Raw genomic sequence first — 18,317 nt, forward strand, 5'->3', positions numbered from 1 at the left:
ATTTATTCTGCTGTTAAAAATTGTGTTTTTTAATAATTCTGTAGGAGATCATGTAATTTATTCTACAGCATAATTGTACCCTACTGTTTTCCTTTGGTTCATCATAAAAGAAAATGGTTGTGAGTCAACGCACTCTGAATATAGTGGGTTAAGTTTGAAAATGCATTACATGAACAAAATTGTATATTTCAGAGAACAAAAGTATTTGTGTATTCTTGAGGGAAGGCTAATCTTTTTTTGCATCTTTAAAAGAAAAAAAATAGTGGCTGATCTCCTTAAATCTGAAGGTGGAAGCAAGATGAATATTCAGAGAAAAAGAAGAAAGAAAGGTGAAGGTCAAGTCTACAGAGATTTTTCTTCTAATATATAAAATAATATTATCCACTCTAAGCACTTTTGTAGCCTTGGAATTCAAGTTCTTTCAGCCTAGCATGTTTTCCTTGCTTGCTATGCTTGAAAAAGCAATGGTTTTTCCCAGTGTCTTTTCATTGCAATAAAAAGATTGAATGTAATTTCTTTTTACAATTTCCAATGAAAATACAAGGAGTAATAAAAGACTAATTTACTTGAGTGCATTTTTCTCTAATTGGTCTCTGTATCTCCTTTTAGTAGATTCCTTTTCAGCATGCGGTGCAAAATTTGACAGTGGTATTTTTGGTTCAAGGATTTTTTTTTTCTTCTAAAGTGAAAATTGCTAGGATACATTCCGAGAATATATCAAGATTAAGAAAGACTCTTAGGATCTGCTCTCTTCACCTGTTCTCTTTGGTGTTCTCTTATCATTTATGCTCTTTTCTGCCTATCTTCTCTCTCCTATGCTGCCTCTGGTTGACTTTTTTCTTCTTTATACTTTGTGATATTTTACGTTTTCTGGTGTATTGTAAAATTGATTGTCTTCATCTCTGTTCCCAGAGGTATCATGCCATTCCTTCCCTGGTCTGTCTACTTGTTATATTATTGTGGTTACTTTCTATATTCCCATTTTAAAGCAAATATATGTTTTTCACAAAATTCAAGTGTGAATACCTGGAAAGAAAAATGTTATATTTTATTGATATTTTTTAGGAATTATAGTTATTCAGAAAAAAATATAGTTATTGAGTTTTCAGACAATTTCCCTTATATCTGTATTTTTATGGGTAGATTATTTGTGGTTCAGTTTAGGTATATTATCAGAATAAAATATTTAAATATGTGAAAAGAATGGTAATTGACTAAAATGTAATACTTCAGAAATTATTTCTTGGATCCAATTTTACCATTTACCATTATTAATCTTTTTATACAAATAGGGCCTTTTCCCTTTTCTTTGATTTCTTGGCATGTATACTTAGTAAAGATATTGCACACAAAAATGTTTGTGGCAGCCCTTTTTGTAGTGAAAGAAAGTGGAAACTGAATGGATGATCATCAGTTGGAGAATGGCTGAATAAGTTATATTTGAATGTTATAAAATGTTCTGTAAGAAATGATCAGCAGGATGATTTTAAAGAGACTTGGAGAGATGTACATGAACTGATGCTGAGTGAAATGAGCAGAACTAGGAGAATATTGTATGTATTGTATTTTTTTTTATCTTAGAAAACCTTATTTTATTGAGCAGATAAGAATCATTTGCAATTAACACATTAAATACAGTCCAGATAGACCATTAGCTATAGGGGAAAAAAACTCAGAAAACAGTGAAAGACAGACAGAAAGGGCAGTTTAGTTCATTAGAGTAGTTTTCAAACATACTTTTGCAAATACTAGATGTATATACATAATTGGTAACAAGATTATACGATGATCAATTCTGATGGACGTGGCTCTCTTCAGCAATGAGATGATTCAGGCTAGTTCCATTGATTTTGTGATGAAGAGAACCATCTGTACCCAGAGAGAGAACCGTGGGAACAGAGTGTGGTTCACAACATAGTATTTTTACCTTTTTGTTGTTTTTTGCTTGCATTTTATTTTCTTTCTCATTTTTTTGGGTTTGACTTCATTTTTCTTGTGCAGCATGATAATTGTATAAATATGTATGCATATACTGGATTTAACATACATTTCTACCATGTTTAACATATACTGGACTACTTGCCATCTGGGAAAGGGGGTCGGGGGAGAAATTGGAACACAAAGTTCTGCAAGGGTTAATGTTGAAGAATTATCTATGCATATGTTTTAAAAAATAAAAAGCCTTAATAAAGAAAAAATAAAACAAAAAACAAAGGATATGCACAGTTTTATAGCCCTTTAGGTGTATTGAATCCCAAATTGGCTGACTTTCTGGTTAGTTCTCCATTTACTATTCCATGCTGTCTTTACTTGCAAGATTAAGAAAAAACAAACCATGAGGTTGCTAATAAGGCAAACACACTATTAATTAACAAACAGAATGAAAAGTAAGATCAAATGAGAAACATTTCTCAATTTTAAATTCATAGAACAAAATGAAACTAAGAACGCTGAGGTCAACAAGGAGGTATGAGGGAAGTAAAGGGAAGAAGAGCTCACGAAGGCTGAAGATACCTTATGTTAGATAATGATAAGATGACTGTAAAAATTTTCTTTATAATCTATGCCCTGAAATACCAACTCAAACTCTAGAGTAATTGGGCACAGTGGAGTAAATTAGAAACTTTGAAATTATTTTTTTGTTCTCAAAACCCTCTTAAAAGTAGTTCTTTTATCTTGTTTAAAAACTGCAGTTATAGAAGCTATCAGATTTGCTCATTGTTCATATTAATCAGCTTTGATAACATTAAGAAACATTTTTACAATGCTGCTTAATGGTTTTCTGAAGGTTTGTTACTCAGTTGCTATTAGTGTAATTAATAATGTTCAGATAAATCCTAAGTAATTAAGAGTTTCTATTTGCTTAATTCCCCCATCAGTAATTGGAAAGTTATTAAAATTTTTTTAAACTCTGCATAACTGCATTCTTATAATGTTATAGGTGTAAATTAAATTCACATCCATAAGAAGATTATAATATATATTGCAGTTACTTAGTCTCTAATGCCTTCCCTAGCTCCAGTCAAAGCATCTTAGCTAGCAGAATTTCTGTGTAAGTCAGTTCAAAAGAAAATAATTTCTCAATTTAGTAACATTTTTAATTTATCATTAAAAGTCAGCGATTTGAAATAAACATTATTTCAGATTAACTTTATTGATTGGTAATTGAAGAGTAATAAGTAAATAGCATGAGCTATTACTTCTTCAGGAAAAAGTTTTCTTAGAATATGAACAGTTATCAAGTGAAAGCATTTGAGGCAAAAATCTAAACTTGCCTGCAAGTAAAAATGCATTCTAATTATGCTATTAATGTAATATTAATATAATAAAATTAGGAAAATGAGAAAATTCAATGCTATTTTGAACGTTTTGTTTAAAATGGGAAATAATGCATAGAAAAACCTTAATAACTACTTATTTAGATTTGTTGTTTCACCTCTTCATTTCATAATGTCTATTTACATGTCATATTAAGCATGTTATTTCTCTTATAACTTGAGATGCATAAATTACATTAGGTAATGGAAAGATAATATTTTAGTTTATTTTAAAAATGATTTTGACTTTCAACAAGCTAAGGAAGTAATTTAACTTGTTGACTTTGTTTTCTTGGATCATATAAAAATGAAAATCTTTATTATAATTTTATTTTGTTTATATGAGAACAATCATAGGTTTTTCATTTAGCTCCTAATTATCTCTGGTATATGCAAAAACAATTACAAAAAATATCAGCAAAACAAACATTCCTAACAACCTAAGGTGCTAATTTCTCATAGATTCCCTCTCTTATGACATCTCTATCTATTTTATCTATTATTCTATTAATAGAATTAGTGGCCCCCTTCAAGGATATTGAAATTCACTTATCTGACTATAAATTTTTACCTTCCATTTTTCACACAGCTCCACTTCTTTTGTACTTTTCCTTCATTTCTCTAATCCAAGTATTTCTAATCTGAGGTAAGTGACTAAAAAAAAATGAAGCTATTTTCCAAGAGCCCCCTCTACTCCCTGTTCTCCATTTCATATTCAATACATTTCTCCCACTACTATCTCTTTGTTCTTTCCATCTCACATGAAAAGGTCATCCTCCTTGCCAAAACAAACCCCTCACATACATAAGTGATCCCATTCCATCTAGTCTTTTCCAGAAGATCACCTTTTCTATCATCCCTATTCTGTAATCTTCAATATCTTCCAGATGACTACTTGCTTCCTTTCTTTACAAATTGGAACCATTCATCTATGCTAGCTAGCCTCATATATTTCTTTTTTGTGGCTAAGCCCATTGAGAAGAACATTTATTATTCTGTGGCTTTGCTTTCACTCATTTCATTTTATAATTCTGCTTTCTGACTCTCTCTCTTCTCTTCAATTAAAACTACTCCTTCCAAAATCACCAATGATCTCAGTTGCCAAATCTAACACTCCTTTCTTGTTCTATATCCTGCCTGACCTCTCTGTAGCCTTTAATACTGTCAATCACTCTCTTCTCCTTAATACTCCTTTCCTCCCTACATTTTCCGGATACTCTTCTCCCCTGTTTCTCTTTCTACCAATCTAAACATTCCTATGTTTCTTTTGCTCTTCTCCATCCAAGTCATACCTGATAATCATGAGGTCCCACAAGTTTTACCCTGAAGCATTATTGCCTTTCTTACCCTATATAATCCCACTTGAATCTCTCATTTCCCATGGATTAAATCCAACATCTCTGTGCTGATGAAACCCAGAGCTATTTATCCAGTTTTAACTTCTCTGCTAACCTCCAATCTCACACCTCCAAACTGAACTCAGTATCTTTCCTTACCAAGCCTTCGTGTATTCTTACTTTTTCTATTACTGCCTAGAGTACCATCATTCTCCCAGTCATTCAGACTTGCAACCTAGATGTCATCCTTGATTCCTTATTTTTTCATCCCTCCATATGTAATAAGTCGCTCAGTCCTGTTGATTTTTCCCTTGTAATATCCCTTTCTCTCTTCTGACATTCCTTACTCTGGAGCTTGACTTGTCACTTTAATCCTGGCTTATTACAATATTTTCTGTTGGCTTTCCCTGCCTCATTTCTCTCCACATTTCATTCTTGTCTCCTCTCAGCAGTCACAATTGATCTTCCTAAAATGTAGGTCTGGCTTCTGTGACTCTCAATACTTAGTCAATTCCAGTGGCTTTCAATTATTTCAGGATCACATATAAAATCCTTACTTTGTTCTTTAAAGATCTCCATAATCTGACTTTTCCTATACTTCCAAGGTTTCTTATTCTTTACTCCCTTCTATCTGCCCTGATATCCTGTGACATTGGTCTTCCTTCTTGTTTCTAGAATACTTCAGTGATTTTTGCTGACTGTTCCCCATACTTAGGATTCTCTTCCCACTCCTTTCTTTGTCATAATTTCCCTGGCTTCCTTCAAATCCCAACTCCTGTATTCTACAAGAAAATGTTCTCAATCCTCCTTAATGTTAATGCCTTCTTGTCAAGTAGTCACTATGGTCAGATACTATAATTAACTCTGGGGATAGAGAAAAAAAGCAAAACCAAACAAAAACAACAAAAACAAAACAGGACCTGCTCTCAAGGAGCTAATACTCTAATGAGGAAGACAATTCTATACAAACAATCTATAAACAGTATAAATTAGGAATAGTCTCAGGGGAAAGGCACTGATTCTGAGAATTTGAAAAAGCTTCTTACAATAGGTGAGACTTTACAGAAAAGAGAGCCCGGTACAGACCCTTTGGAGAACTACAAGGTATAAAAATGATGAAGATGCATAAAATGAGATAGGAGCTACCAGAAAGAATCACAAGCTAGAATTGCCATGAAAACATAGGGATATGGGAATATCATGAAGAAAAAAGTGATTAATGGGGGAAAAGGCTGCAGAAAGGCCAAGGATGATGATTGGGAAAAGGCTAATAGAATTAAAAATTAAGATATAATTAACTTTGAAGAGAATAATTTTAGTTGAATGATGAGATCAAAACCCAAACTGTACAGAGTTAAGAATAGAGGGAAGGAAATGAAAAGGGGGCATCTATTATGCCTTCTCAATGAGCTTAGCTAACAAGTAGGGATAGACAGATGAATAAAGTCAATATTTTTCAAAATAGGAGAGATATGGGCATATTAGTAGGTAGTAGGGAAATAACTGGTGAAATTGAGCATTATTAAGGGAGTTGAAAGGAAATATGTTGAAGATATGTTGGAAATCCATAATTTTTGCACATAGAAAAGTTTATGTAGGCAAGGAGAAGTTATACCCAGTCATATCATATGGGAACGAAAAAGGAATTAGTAGCTGAAGGTATCTCTGAGTAATATAAGAAGAGGAACATGGGGGGACAGAGAAAGGAGCTTTTTGGGAATGGCTTAATTTTTTTTTCAGTGAAATATGAGGCAAACTTCTAATTACAAAGGATGAGTGGAGAGAGGACCATGAAGATGGATAAAAATATTTAGAAGAATTGCTATGGTACATGGGAAGTGAAACATTTAGGGAGTATACAGTACAGATGAGATTATGATTAAGGATCCAGTTGATTTTAATTGGATAAAGGGACAAAGGAGTCAAGTGGAAGACAATCAATGTAAAGTTTAATTTATTAACCAAGGGATTAAGTTAAAGAAGAGAAAACTGTATAGCCAGTGAAGGAATAATGCCCAGGGAGAAAAGATTGGAAGTTGAAGTAATGATGGAGAACATGTTTCGAGTTGCATGGCAGAGAGAAACAGAAAAATTCTAGAGTCCATGGATATGGATATGGAGAAATGGCTGTGAATGGTGGCAAGATCAAGGAAATGACTTTATCCTGTCTACAGCGATGGCAATTTGGATAATAAGTCATGGGAAATTAATAAATTGAGGAATTTGGAGGAATATTTGAGGAGTTAGTTCAGATAGTTTATAATTATTTACAAGGATTTGTCTTCATGTAGAATGGTCCCAGAATATTATGCAGGTATGTGTTGCTGGAAAACAGGATTTGGGAGGAACATGGAATGTTAAACTGTAACTCCTTTCAGACAAGTTCTGTTTTTAGGTTTGATATGTGAAGCTCTTTAAAATTGTTTCTTTACCTCTCTGCCCATGTCACATACCCACTGTCAAAAAATTCCAGTATTTATTGCTTCAAAGATCAAGTATAAAATGGTCTCTTTAACACTCAGAGTCTTCACAATTTAGCCCCCAGTTACCTTTTAAGTTTTATTATATCTTACCTTCTACCATCTACTCTTTGATCCAGCCTCCTGGCTGTTACCCAAACAAGACACTCCATCTCTAAGGGATGTTCACTTTGGCTGCCCCTATTCCTTATTTGTTCTCCATCTTCCTATATGCCTACTGACCTCTCTAGTTTCCTTTAAGTCCCAATTAAAATTCTACCTCTTATAACCTTGGTATCTATGATGTATATCTCCATTACATTATTATATTAATTTATCCATTCTTGCTCATCTTGTGTACTCTATGACTCTTTCTGTCTTACTCAAAACATAAAAGGGAAGAACTCATCATACTTTACAAGGATGTTTGTGAGAATCAAATGAGATAATGTTTATAAAAGTGCATAGTATAATACCAGGCACTATAATAAATAAGTACTACATAAACGTTTATTACCTTTTTATTCTGTTTCCCATAAAATAGACATATCACAACCTATCAACATATTCTCATGCTTCATAATTTTTGTCCTTTTTATCCCATAAATCCTCCAAAGATAGATTTATCTGGTTTGAGGTGGATAAATTTCTGAGATTTCTTTCATTTTTCTTGGGTACCAATGAAGAATGTAGGTTTTTCATTAGCTGACCTTCACTCTTCCTAAATAATATCTCCTTGGCCACTTCTTTTACCCAAATCATCAATAAAGTTATGCTCCAGCCTGCTTTTCCCTGCGATATTCCTTTTCACTGCCCTTTACTTAAGCACTATGTTTCACCAACCCACTCTCTTTTGTTTTTTATTCAGTTCTGGTACTAGGTCATATCTAACTTGTCAGAAAATGACCTGTGTTAAAGAGCCACTTATTCCATATGCTATACAAAAGGCACTATTCTTGATTTTCCCCTTGTAGATTTGTATCCTTAATATAATTGGTATGGCCACTAATGTCTTAAGAGAAAACCTTTTATGGTATTTTGGGTCTGGAAGTTATTAGGGCAGTGTCATCTGCATACAAGAGTATCTGGAGTCCTCAACTTCTATAGAAAATGCCTTCACAATTGAAATTCTGTTAAGGACTTCTATAATTAATTACAAGGACCTTTGTCAAGCTTGCATCTTCCTATTTTATGCCTTGATTTTATTAATCAAAAAATTATTAAACAAAATTATCTCTGTAATAGTACCCATCAAGGAGTTTTAAATCAATCCAACATATGCATAAGAGATATGACAAAGAAGAATCTTTTAAGACTGTTTTCCACTGACAAGTAAAATGTGAGGTTAATTTTATTTTACAATAAGAAATAGACATATATCATTTATTTATTTTCCCTATACATTTAAGTTAAATGTATGACTATGAGATGTAGCCTTCTCTAGGAAATTTTATTTAAAAAAAAACAAAACCTTCCTGTTGCATTTTCATCGAAAGATCCACTGAACATATTTGTATATCATGCTCATAAAGATTTTATAGAGATAAAAATATGGTTTGATAATGTGCTTTTGAGCTTCTTTTTTAGAAATTCTGCAATCTGATTTTTTTTCTTCATTTTCAGTGATCTCCCTAACCCCATTAATTTTCAGATCCAAAGGCCTTTCTTAGCCTTTATTGTTGAAATTTCTGCAGTAATATAAAATTCTATCTCCTGACTCTTTGACTTAACACAGGCTGAAACCCCGTTCTTCCTCAATGCCTAGAACATTCTCCTTCTTTGTCTCCATTTCTTGGAACTACTAACTCCTTTCAAAACTCAGTTTAAGCATTACTTCTTTCAGGTACCTTTTTTTTAATACCTTCATTTGTCAGTTATTCCATCATTGAGTATTTTCTTTGGCTGTTTCCTATATTTACTCACCCTGGAATGCTCCCAAATACAACATCATTTCCTTCATGCTAATGACTGTTTCAAAGGTGTATTTATGTCCTTAGGATCTAGGATATGGTAAGCATTTAATAACTACTTATTGGTTGCTTGATTTTGATTACTACTCTCTATTACCACTTATTTGGATTTCAGTTTTCTTATCTACAAAAATGAGGAAATTATACCAAATGATACATAGGTTTATTTCTAATTTTAAATTTGGTCATCCAAATGTAGAAGTCATAGAAACTTTATGGATAAATCTCCATGTGGTTTTGGCTGACCTGTACTTTTGAGTGATAACTACAAATTTTAGACACTAAATGCTAAAGCCAATAAACTGCCAAAGTATCATAATAGAAATACTGCTAAGTACTTCAAATCTCTAACCTAAAGAATAGACACTAGATTTGTATAACCCTATGAACAGTATGTGGAATTTGAGAAAAGTACCCTATAAAATGAGGAGTCCTCAAAAATTTTATGCCTGTTATTGTTTCAAATGGTATATTGGTATCCTTTGCAGATCTGGACATAAAATACAAGTATGAAAAACCATAGAAGATTACTTCCTTATTGTGCTTTTCCAATTCAATTCAATTTTTTGAAATACATGAAAATTAATTTTCCCCAATATCTTAAGATAATAGAGACATTTATGGTATTTAATGTTTTACTGCCAAATTGCATAAAATAAAACATAATATTTTCCTTACCTTATTTTATTTTCACTTCTATAAAACCTATGTTGAATTTCTAAATCTTTATATATGGCTGCCTAATTATGGCAGTTTCATTCAATAGATATTAGAATTGCTATAAAATATGATTTTAAAAGCCAACAACTCCTACTGCTAAAGTAAAGGTGCATTGCAGGGGCTTTTATTCACTTAAAGCAAGTCTGAATTCTCATAAATAATGCATTTGTGAAAGTGAAGAAAGCATTTTTCCAGTAAAAGCAAATTGCATGCAAAAAATAATGTATTCTTTTGGTATTTAATATATTGAAAATAGAAGTATAATTAGTGTTAATTCCTGAAAGTATTCAAACATGCCAATTAAGTACAAAATATTTAATGTTTCTCATAGTTACTACCTCTTATACTGAATGTTGTAAATTAATTCAATATAGAATTTAAGAAAGTTTTCAAATTGAATGTTTTTTTTTTCATTTAGAGATGCCATTTTAAAACAAATTATTCATGTAGTACCAGTTTTCATGTTAGAAATATGTGAATAAGACCAAATGAGGCAACAGTTCCAAGAATTATCTATTTATTAGCAAAGCTGGTAATACAAACAAATAGAGTATAGGGTTCCTCAATAACAAAGGACACTTCCTATAATTAAGACAGTATTTTTAGTCATAAAAGAAAAATTTTGAAAATAGAAAGTAACATAATCTGTAGCAATGTGAGAGCATTAATGATCTACCAGTTGACTAGAATCAGAGAATGAGGATTTCTAGTCTGGGGTACCAATAACTTAGATTCTTTGAAATCTTTCTTATCAGTGCTTCTTGGAATACATTTGACCTTTTCTTAAATAAGTTTCTCCTAAAGATGGGTGGTGGCTGACTTATAAGCATGGAATAGGGAACTAAGAATATTCACATAAAGGAGTTTAAAACTTAGAAAATGATGGAAAATAGCAATTTAATGAAGTATTAGTGAAACAGTAATTTATATCAAATTTTAAAATCTCACAGTTCATATATTAATACCTGAATATTTTTCATTTCTCTGAACCACATTGAATCTCCACATTTATGCTCATGAATTATAAGTTTTTTCTAAGAAAAACTTGGAAGTTTAGATTATGAGCACCTTAAGGACTGGGACTGGTTTTTGCCTTTATGCCCCTGACTCTTAGCACAGTACCTGGAATACAGTAGACAATTAATTCTTGATGACTTGACCTGATCTAGTTATTGCTATAATCAAGCTCTGCTAATGCTAGGAAAATTCTTCCTTTCCTTATTTGCAAGCATGTATCTGCAAGCCTTTGGTTGACCAGATAAAATGAAAAACATAAAAACATATTTTCCAAGAGCAGACAGCCTTCTGGGCTTAAATGTCATAGTCCTATTCACTCTCATCACTCTTGTTAATCTCTTTGTTTTTTTCTCTCTGCTTATGATGAATTTCCCATCCTGATTTTATTTTTAAAGTTACAGATTAAAAAAACAAAGTTGCAAGTAGGAGCCATCATGAAACATATTAGTTGAAAATTCCAACTGGACTGTTTTTGTTTGTCCAGGACTATGGGGGACAATCAGGGCAAGATAGTAGCTGAGTACTTTAGCGCTTTGGCTGAAGCCTGCTGGGAGTTTTAAAGTAAGAAAGTGGAAGAAACTTTCCTTAAACAGGACTATAGGGAGTAGTGTGTAGAGCAGCTTCCACCATTCTCCCATTATGGTTATTCAGTCAGGGGTGGGGAGATTTGTATAGATTCACAAGAACAGTCTTTTTTCCTCCAAGTTTCTTGGTTTCATATGTCTAAAGATTTTCCAGAAAGAAAAACTTTTGAAAAGCTCACTTTACAGTTGTTCCCCAGCACAAAGGGAAGGATCCTACAGGTAACCATAATAATAGACCAGGGCAACTGATTCGTTTCTAAGTAAGCTGACTTACAGGTTTTTATTACTAGTTATGACCCTGAAGATTCCACTGTTTCTCTCAGTGAAGGTGTCAGTGGACATGGCCACACCTCCTTAGAAAAGTACTATCAAAACCCCAATGAATTGCTAACCTCAAGTAAAAAAGAATGTATCCAGTCCTAATTATAGAGACAGAGGGAAAAAGAAAGAGAGAATAAGAATGACAATCTCAGGAGGAAGCCTGTAACACTTTGAGAAGAACTGAACAAGTCTTGCAGACAGTAGGATTGAAGTTAAATCTTGAAGGGAACTATTTTGAAGAAAGCTGGAAATCCCTTGGAAGCATCCTGAAGATTCCAAGGGCAATAATAACATGATTTTTAAAGCAATCCTTAAAGATAATGGCCCAGAAAAAGGGGAAGCATTATAAATAATAGAGACTATTATTTATAAGGAACAAGAGAAGTTATATATATAACAAGAGAAGGCTGCTGATGAGCAGAGGTCTGGTATGGGAAAGTGTTTGTGTTACCTGATTCCCCTTTGGGGAGCATAGTAAAGCATGGTCATATTTTCCACTTCTGAATGGGAAAGAGAGAAGTTGTCTCAGAAAAGATCAGCTTAGCTGAGTTCAGGGAAGAAAATAACATAACACTATACAAAATGTCCTAAAGGATACATGTACCAGAATGCCTCCTTCCTGCCAGAGTTATAAAAATGCCACATTGAAGTAATAACTGATTATATTGATACAGTTGACTTGGTCGACAACCAGAATAGTTGGAGAGAATCAGACAAAAGTATCTAATATGAGAAACTGAAGAATTTAGTCAAATTGGCCTCTTTGTGGTAAGGTAAAAAAGGACCTATAAGGAAATATAAAGCTCCTCTAGTCCAAAGTTTCTTAACTTATAGTGTGTGTGTGTGTGTGTGTGTGTGTGTGTGTGTGTGATGAATACCTTTCAAATAATTGGTGAAATCATGTACCCTTCAGAATAATATTTTTAAATGTATAAAATAAAATATGTAGGATTATAAAGGAAACTAATTATTTTGAATTTGCTATCAAAAATTTTTTTAAAAATAAAGTCATGAATCTCAGTTTAAAAACCACTAATCTATTCCAGCCCCCCATTTTATAGATAAGAAAAATGAAAACCAAGAAATTAAAAATTTTTTAATTAAAATTAAAAACCTTAATATCCTTTAATGGGCCTAGTGAAGTGTGAATTCTTTAGCTTGATATTTAAGCTGCTTGCTTTTTTCATTCTTCTCCCTCTTTATCCATATATACATATATATATATATGTGTGTGTGTGTGTGTGTGTGTGTGTGTGTGTGTGTATGTATGTATGTGTATATATAATATTTAAGCTGAACTAATCACCATTTTCTAAATGTACCCTCTCTTCATTTGCTTCTATCCATAATTTTACTGCCTTCTACTTATGTGTAGAGGACTGAAACTATGGAATCAATGCACTGAGGTCAGTACTGCTGAGCACTTGAGGCTAACTTCTGATTGGACAGTACTCTATGGGCATATGCTTGGAAAATGGTCCTTCCCACTATCAGTGCTGGCCCAATGATTAGTGTATAGAGGATTGTAGGAGGGACTAGGGGGTAGAGAAAGACTAGCGAGACACACTGGTGGTAGATTGGAGGGAGAAGGCACTTGTGGAGAGTCTCTTCCATCCCCTTCACTTCTACCCCTAAAGACCAAGAATAAAGACGGGCTTTTGCTTATCCTGACTCCAGCTGATTCTGGGGTGTCCTGGGTGTTAGTGTGGTCATTACACTTATGCTATGACTTCTCTCTTTAAGTCCCAATTTAAAGTTCCATGAAGCCTTCCCTGAGGAACCCAGACAAAAGTAATCTGAATTATAGTTATACTATGGGTGTATATAGTACTGTACATTATAGTTGTTCATTAGTCAACAGATATTCAACTAATTACTTGTGTGCCTCACATTGTGTTAAATTCTGGGAGGGAAATAAAGGCAAAAATGTGGTCCTGGAGTACACACAAGGAGTAATAAAACTGTATATACTATGGCCTAGCAATAATACTATTAGTATTATATCTCAAAGAGATCAAAGGAAAAGGACCTATATGTACAAAATAATTTTTAGCTGGTCTTTTTTGTGATAGCAAAGCATTGGAAATTGAGGGGATAATCATTTACTGGGGAGTGGCTGAATAAGTTGTGGTATTGTGATAGAAATGGAATGCTATTTTAGTGTAGGGAAATGATGAGGGAACTTGCTTTCAGGAAAAACAAACAAACAAACATGGCAAGACCATAAGAACTAATGACAGTGAAATGAGAAGTACCAGGAGATCAATATGCACAATAACAACAATATTGTAATGATTATGATCAATAATAAATGACTTGGATTTTCTGATGGATACAATGATCCAAGATAATTTCAGATGACTCATGATGAAAAATGCTATCGACCTTCAGAGACAGAACTGAAGAATTCTACAAAAGTATAATTTTCTCATTTGTTTTTCTTTTTTTTTTTTTAGAAATATGGCTAAAATGTATAATTTTACATTTATAATTGCTGTCATATTACTTGCTTTCTTGGTTGGGGGAGGGTTGGGAGGGAGAACAAGAATCTAGAACTCAAAAGTTAAAAAGAAAAGAATGTTTAAAATAAATAAATGATAAATTGAAAATATTTTAAAATTAAAAAAAAAAAAAACAAAGCTACCCTAGCATAGGACAGCAATACTATGAAATATAAGCAACATGATTTTATATTGCATAGTATTTACCAAATAAATATTTGATGATGACTGACTTAAACAAGTGGGCCCCTCTGTGGCACAGTGGATAGAGCTCTAGAACTGAAGTCAGGAAGATCTGAGTTCATACCTAGCTTCAGGTACTTAGTAGCTGTATGACTCTACACAAGTCATTTCATCCTGTTAGTTTTCTCATCTGTCAAATGAGTTGAAGAAAGAAATGACAAACCACTCTAGTGTCTTTGCCAAGAAAATCCCAAATAGGATCATAAAAGCTCGAACATGACTAAACAACATTAATTACAAACTCAAGAAACACATTCAAATGAAACAGTATGCAAGTGACTATAACTACAGCCAAATTATAGGCAGTGAAAATGGAAGTTATTCTCTGAAGAAGATACTAATTAAAAATAAAGAGTGGGGGGATTGGAAATGACTTTTTGGAGAAGATAAGATTTTAGTTGAGCTTTGAGGAATACCTATGAAGTTAGAAAGTGACTCTGAGAAGGGAGAAATTTCCACACCTAGAAGAACAGCCAGTGAAAATTCTCAGTCACAAGTGATAGACTCTCATGTTCAGGGAACAAGAAGATCAGCATTGCTGGGTTGTAGTGTACATGGAGAGTATTTGAAAACTAGAAAAGTAGGAAACGGTCAGTTTTGGAAATTTTTACACTAGGAAAAATAGGAAGGGACTGAACTTGACAAAATTCAAAAGCTAGATTTTATGTTTTATTGTGAAGGTAATAGGAAGCTGTTGAAATTTGTTGAGTGGTAGCATAATGTAATCATATCTGTCCTTTAGAAATATCTGTTAGGCTGATTTTAGGATGGAGCTGAATGAAAAGAGATTTTGAGGAAGGAAAACCAATAAGAAGACTTTTTCATTAGTTCAGGTATGGGGCAATGAAGACCTGTATTAAGTTGTCATCTATGTGACTGGAGAGAAGGAAGGAAACATACAAGACATGGTCAAAGTAGAAAGTGCAAGATTTGGAAATACATCTTATTGGCCCTATTAGACTTGTGAATTCCTTAAAAACAGGCTGTTTAAAATACTTGAAATATAACAAAATATTTTAATTCAATATTATTTTAAGTTTCAAATTCTCTTTCTCCTCATCCTCCTCCACATTGAGAAGACAAGAAAAATGAAACCCATTATAAATACACATCATCAAACTTATCAAATTCCTGAAATTCAACAAAATATAATAATTTTATGGCATAACTTTCACTGTATGGCATGTACGAGTAAATGAATCTGCATTCATCCTCACTACCATGTGTAGATTATATCCAAATCTGCAATTCTGAGACATGTTCAAAAGTTTCATAATTTGGCTGAAAGAAAGCTGTTTGGATTTAGGTAACTATTCTTTATGGCTAGCATATATGACCTTGTTGAGCCTGGCTTAAGGGCTAGCTATAGACAGCAATATTTAAAAAAAACTCAATGTTTAAGTTGAGCTGGAGTCTGAGTGAATCTTTCTTTGTTTATTCTATTCATCTTATGTTACATCTATTCACTTGAAAATTCATTTAAGTGAAAGTTGTAAATTCTCAATTGCTCTACAAAAATGCCATATTTAATCTTTCCCAACTTAACTATATCAGTCTTTAGATGACTCTATCAATGGGACTATACTTAAAGTTTAGATGAATCCATATGCTTTTGTTTTTTTTTTTAATTTCAGAAGATCTGTAGCTCTCTGAACTCTTCTAAGTTGGGTGGTCAAGAAATGACAAATAAAGAGGACTGAGAAAGCACTTTGTAGCATTGAGGAAAAAGTCAAGGTTGAGAGAATAGAAATTTTGAGTATTTTTCTACCTCTTTTAAATCACCTTCTCTGTGATGGCAGTGAAGAATTGAACGAGATTAAGCAGGAGCACTTTTCTGTATCTGCATACTTAATTGTACTTCTGGCCTATGAAAAACAAAGTATAAAATAAAATATTGAGATTATTAAGTTGAGTTGATATGTAATTAAGTCTTTCTTCTGCAGAGGCTGTTTCATTAGAACTTATCAGGAGAGATATGGTCAACAGTACCTCACCAGTTTTTTTTTTTATTGTTGTGTTGCCAAATCTTATAAGACCACATATCAGAAACAGGAGATTTTATAGAAGGATCAGGTTTACTAATAGAAATAATAAGTTCAGATTTGGATTGCTAAGTTTGAGCTGCCACTTAGAAGTAAAGCTATCCAGTAGGCAGTTGGATATGTGGCATAGGAACTCAAGAAAAAAATCAGGGTTAATTAGGTATATGACACTTATTTGCATGGAGAGATAATTGAAATTTCATCAATGTGAATATTTCCACGATTAATGCATAATCCTTTAGTGTCTTATGATAGTCCTAATAAGTCCAAAATAATGATTGAGAATAATAGTAATAAGGATAATAATTGTGTGTTTAACCTGGTATTGAGCTTGTCTAAACTTAGGCAATGAAAGGTTTTACAAAGTGTCCCAAAGGTATCTCTAGTTTTTTAGTTTTAATTACTTAAAATCTTAGTAGTAGTAGATATTAAGTTTTAACTGCTTAATCACTCCCATTGTACTCAAAGCCTTTTAAAGACTGGTATTGTATTCCACTGACATAGTTTTAAAAAAAAACAACTAGGGTAATGTAAATTTACATGTATTATTTACTATGTTTTATTTATTTTGTTTACCATCCATATTCTATGGTTAGCAACCTTCATTTTTATCCAAAAGTAGCTCCCTTTTTTAGATTTGCAAAAACAGTACTTTATCATTCACTTTTTTTGTGACCAATCTAAGTTCACAATTGGGTAATGATATTTTTTTCACAATTAATACTTTCATTTTATCATTGGCAAATGGATTTGTTTTCTAAATATGAAATCTTATCCACATAATCACAGAAATAATAGGATTTGCTTTATTTAGTTTTATGATGCTTTATGTCAAAACTGACAGGATTTGAAAAAAGGTGCCAAATAATTACAGGTCCCATTTTGTTAGAATTAGAATTTTGTGTGTGTGTGTGTGTGTGTGTGTGTGTGTGTGTGTGTGTGTGTGTGTGCTCTTTCCTCCTGGAAAACATGATATTTTGATATGTAATCTTTCCTTCAAGCTATACTGACTCTCACATAACTTGTGATCTGAACTACTTGTGAATAAGATTTGATAAGATATATTGTGATAGAAGTGATTTTTAGGACATGTATTAAGAATTAAGCCTCTGTCATACAGTCCTGCAAATAAGCTGAAATAGATTTGTGTGAAATAAAGATGCTATTAATTAACAGATAAGCCAGGAAAACATGTTATTTTCCTACAATGATTTGGAAAGCCAGATGTCGCCAGACTTATTTCATTCCTGTGAGAGCATAATGGGAAATTAACTGCAAGACATTTATATATTAATAATGCATTTTCTTTTCCTTTGTCAGAATTAAAAAAAAATTTCTTACACAAGAGTGTAGTAGATACAGTTCAGGATAATATTTTAATGAGTAAAGCATATTTTCTAAAGAGAACCTAAGAAAAAAGTAGGAAAAAGTCCTTCCAGAAGATTTGTGTTATATATTAAAACCAGCAACATTTTTTAATCTTATATGAAAAAATATCAAGCAAATGCTTGATAACTGAGTTTTAAGTCTAATTATCATTTTTACCTAAGCTGAACTTACCATTATTCTTTAGTTTGTGAAAATATAAACACCTTCAAATTGTTGTTACTAATAAACTTCTAAAATTGATATAATTCATTGCTCAGATTTATTTGCTTGCTCAGTGGTTTCTTACTACAGCTGGAGAGTCAAATTACTTTTAACGACTATGAAGTAAACTTTTAGTTAGTTTGAACTATTCATTAAGTCATAATTTGGTTTGCACTGGAGGAATCATCTTTAACATAATTAAATAATGCATTTTTG

The 18,317-nt window shown here is 32.6% G+C and overlaps 1 protein-coding gene across 5 annotated transcripts in view; it reads left to right on the forward strand.

The window, feature by feature from the left end:
- CADPS2 (calcium dependent secretion activator 2) overlaps positions 1-18,317 on the forward strand; it is a 678,782-nt gene that overhangs the window by 330,471 nt on the left and 329,994 nt on the right. The gene's annotated exons all lie outside the window — the stretch shown is intronic.

The sequence above is a fragment of the Antechinus flavipes genome, chromosome 5 (assembly GCF_016432865.1).
Source record: "Antechinus flavipes isolate AdamAnt ecotype Samford, QLD, Australia chromosome 5, AdamAnt_v2, whole genome shotgun sequence".
Taxonomy (NCBI): Eukaryota; Metazoa; Chordata; class Mammalia; order Dasyuromorphia; family Dasyuridae; genus Antechinus; species Antechinus flavipes.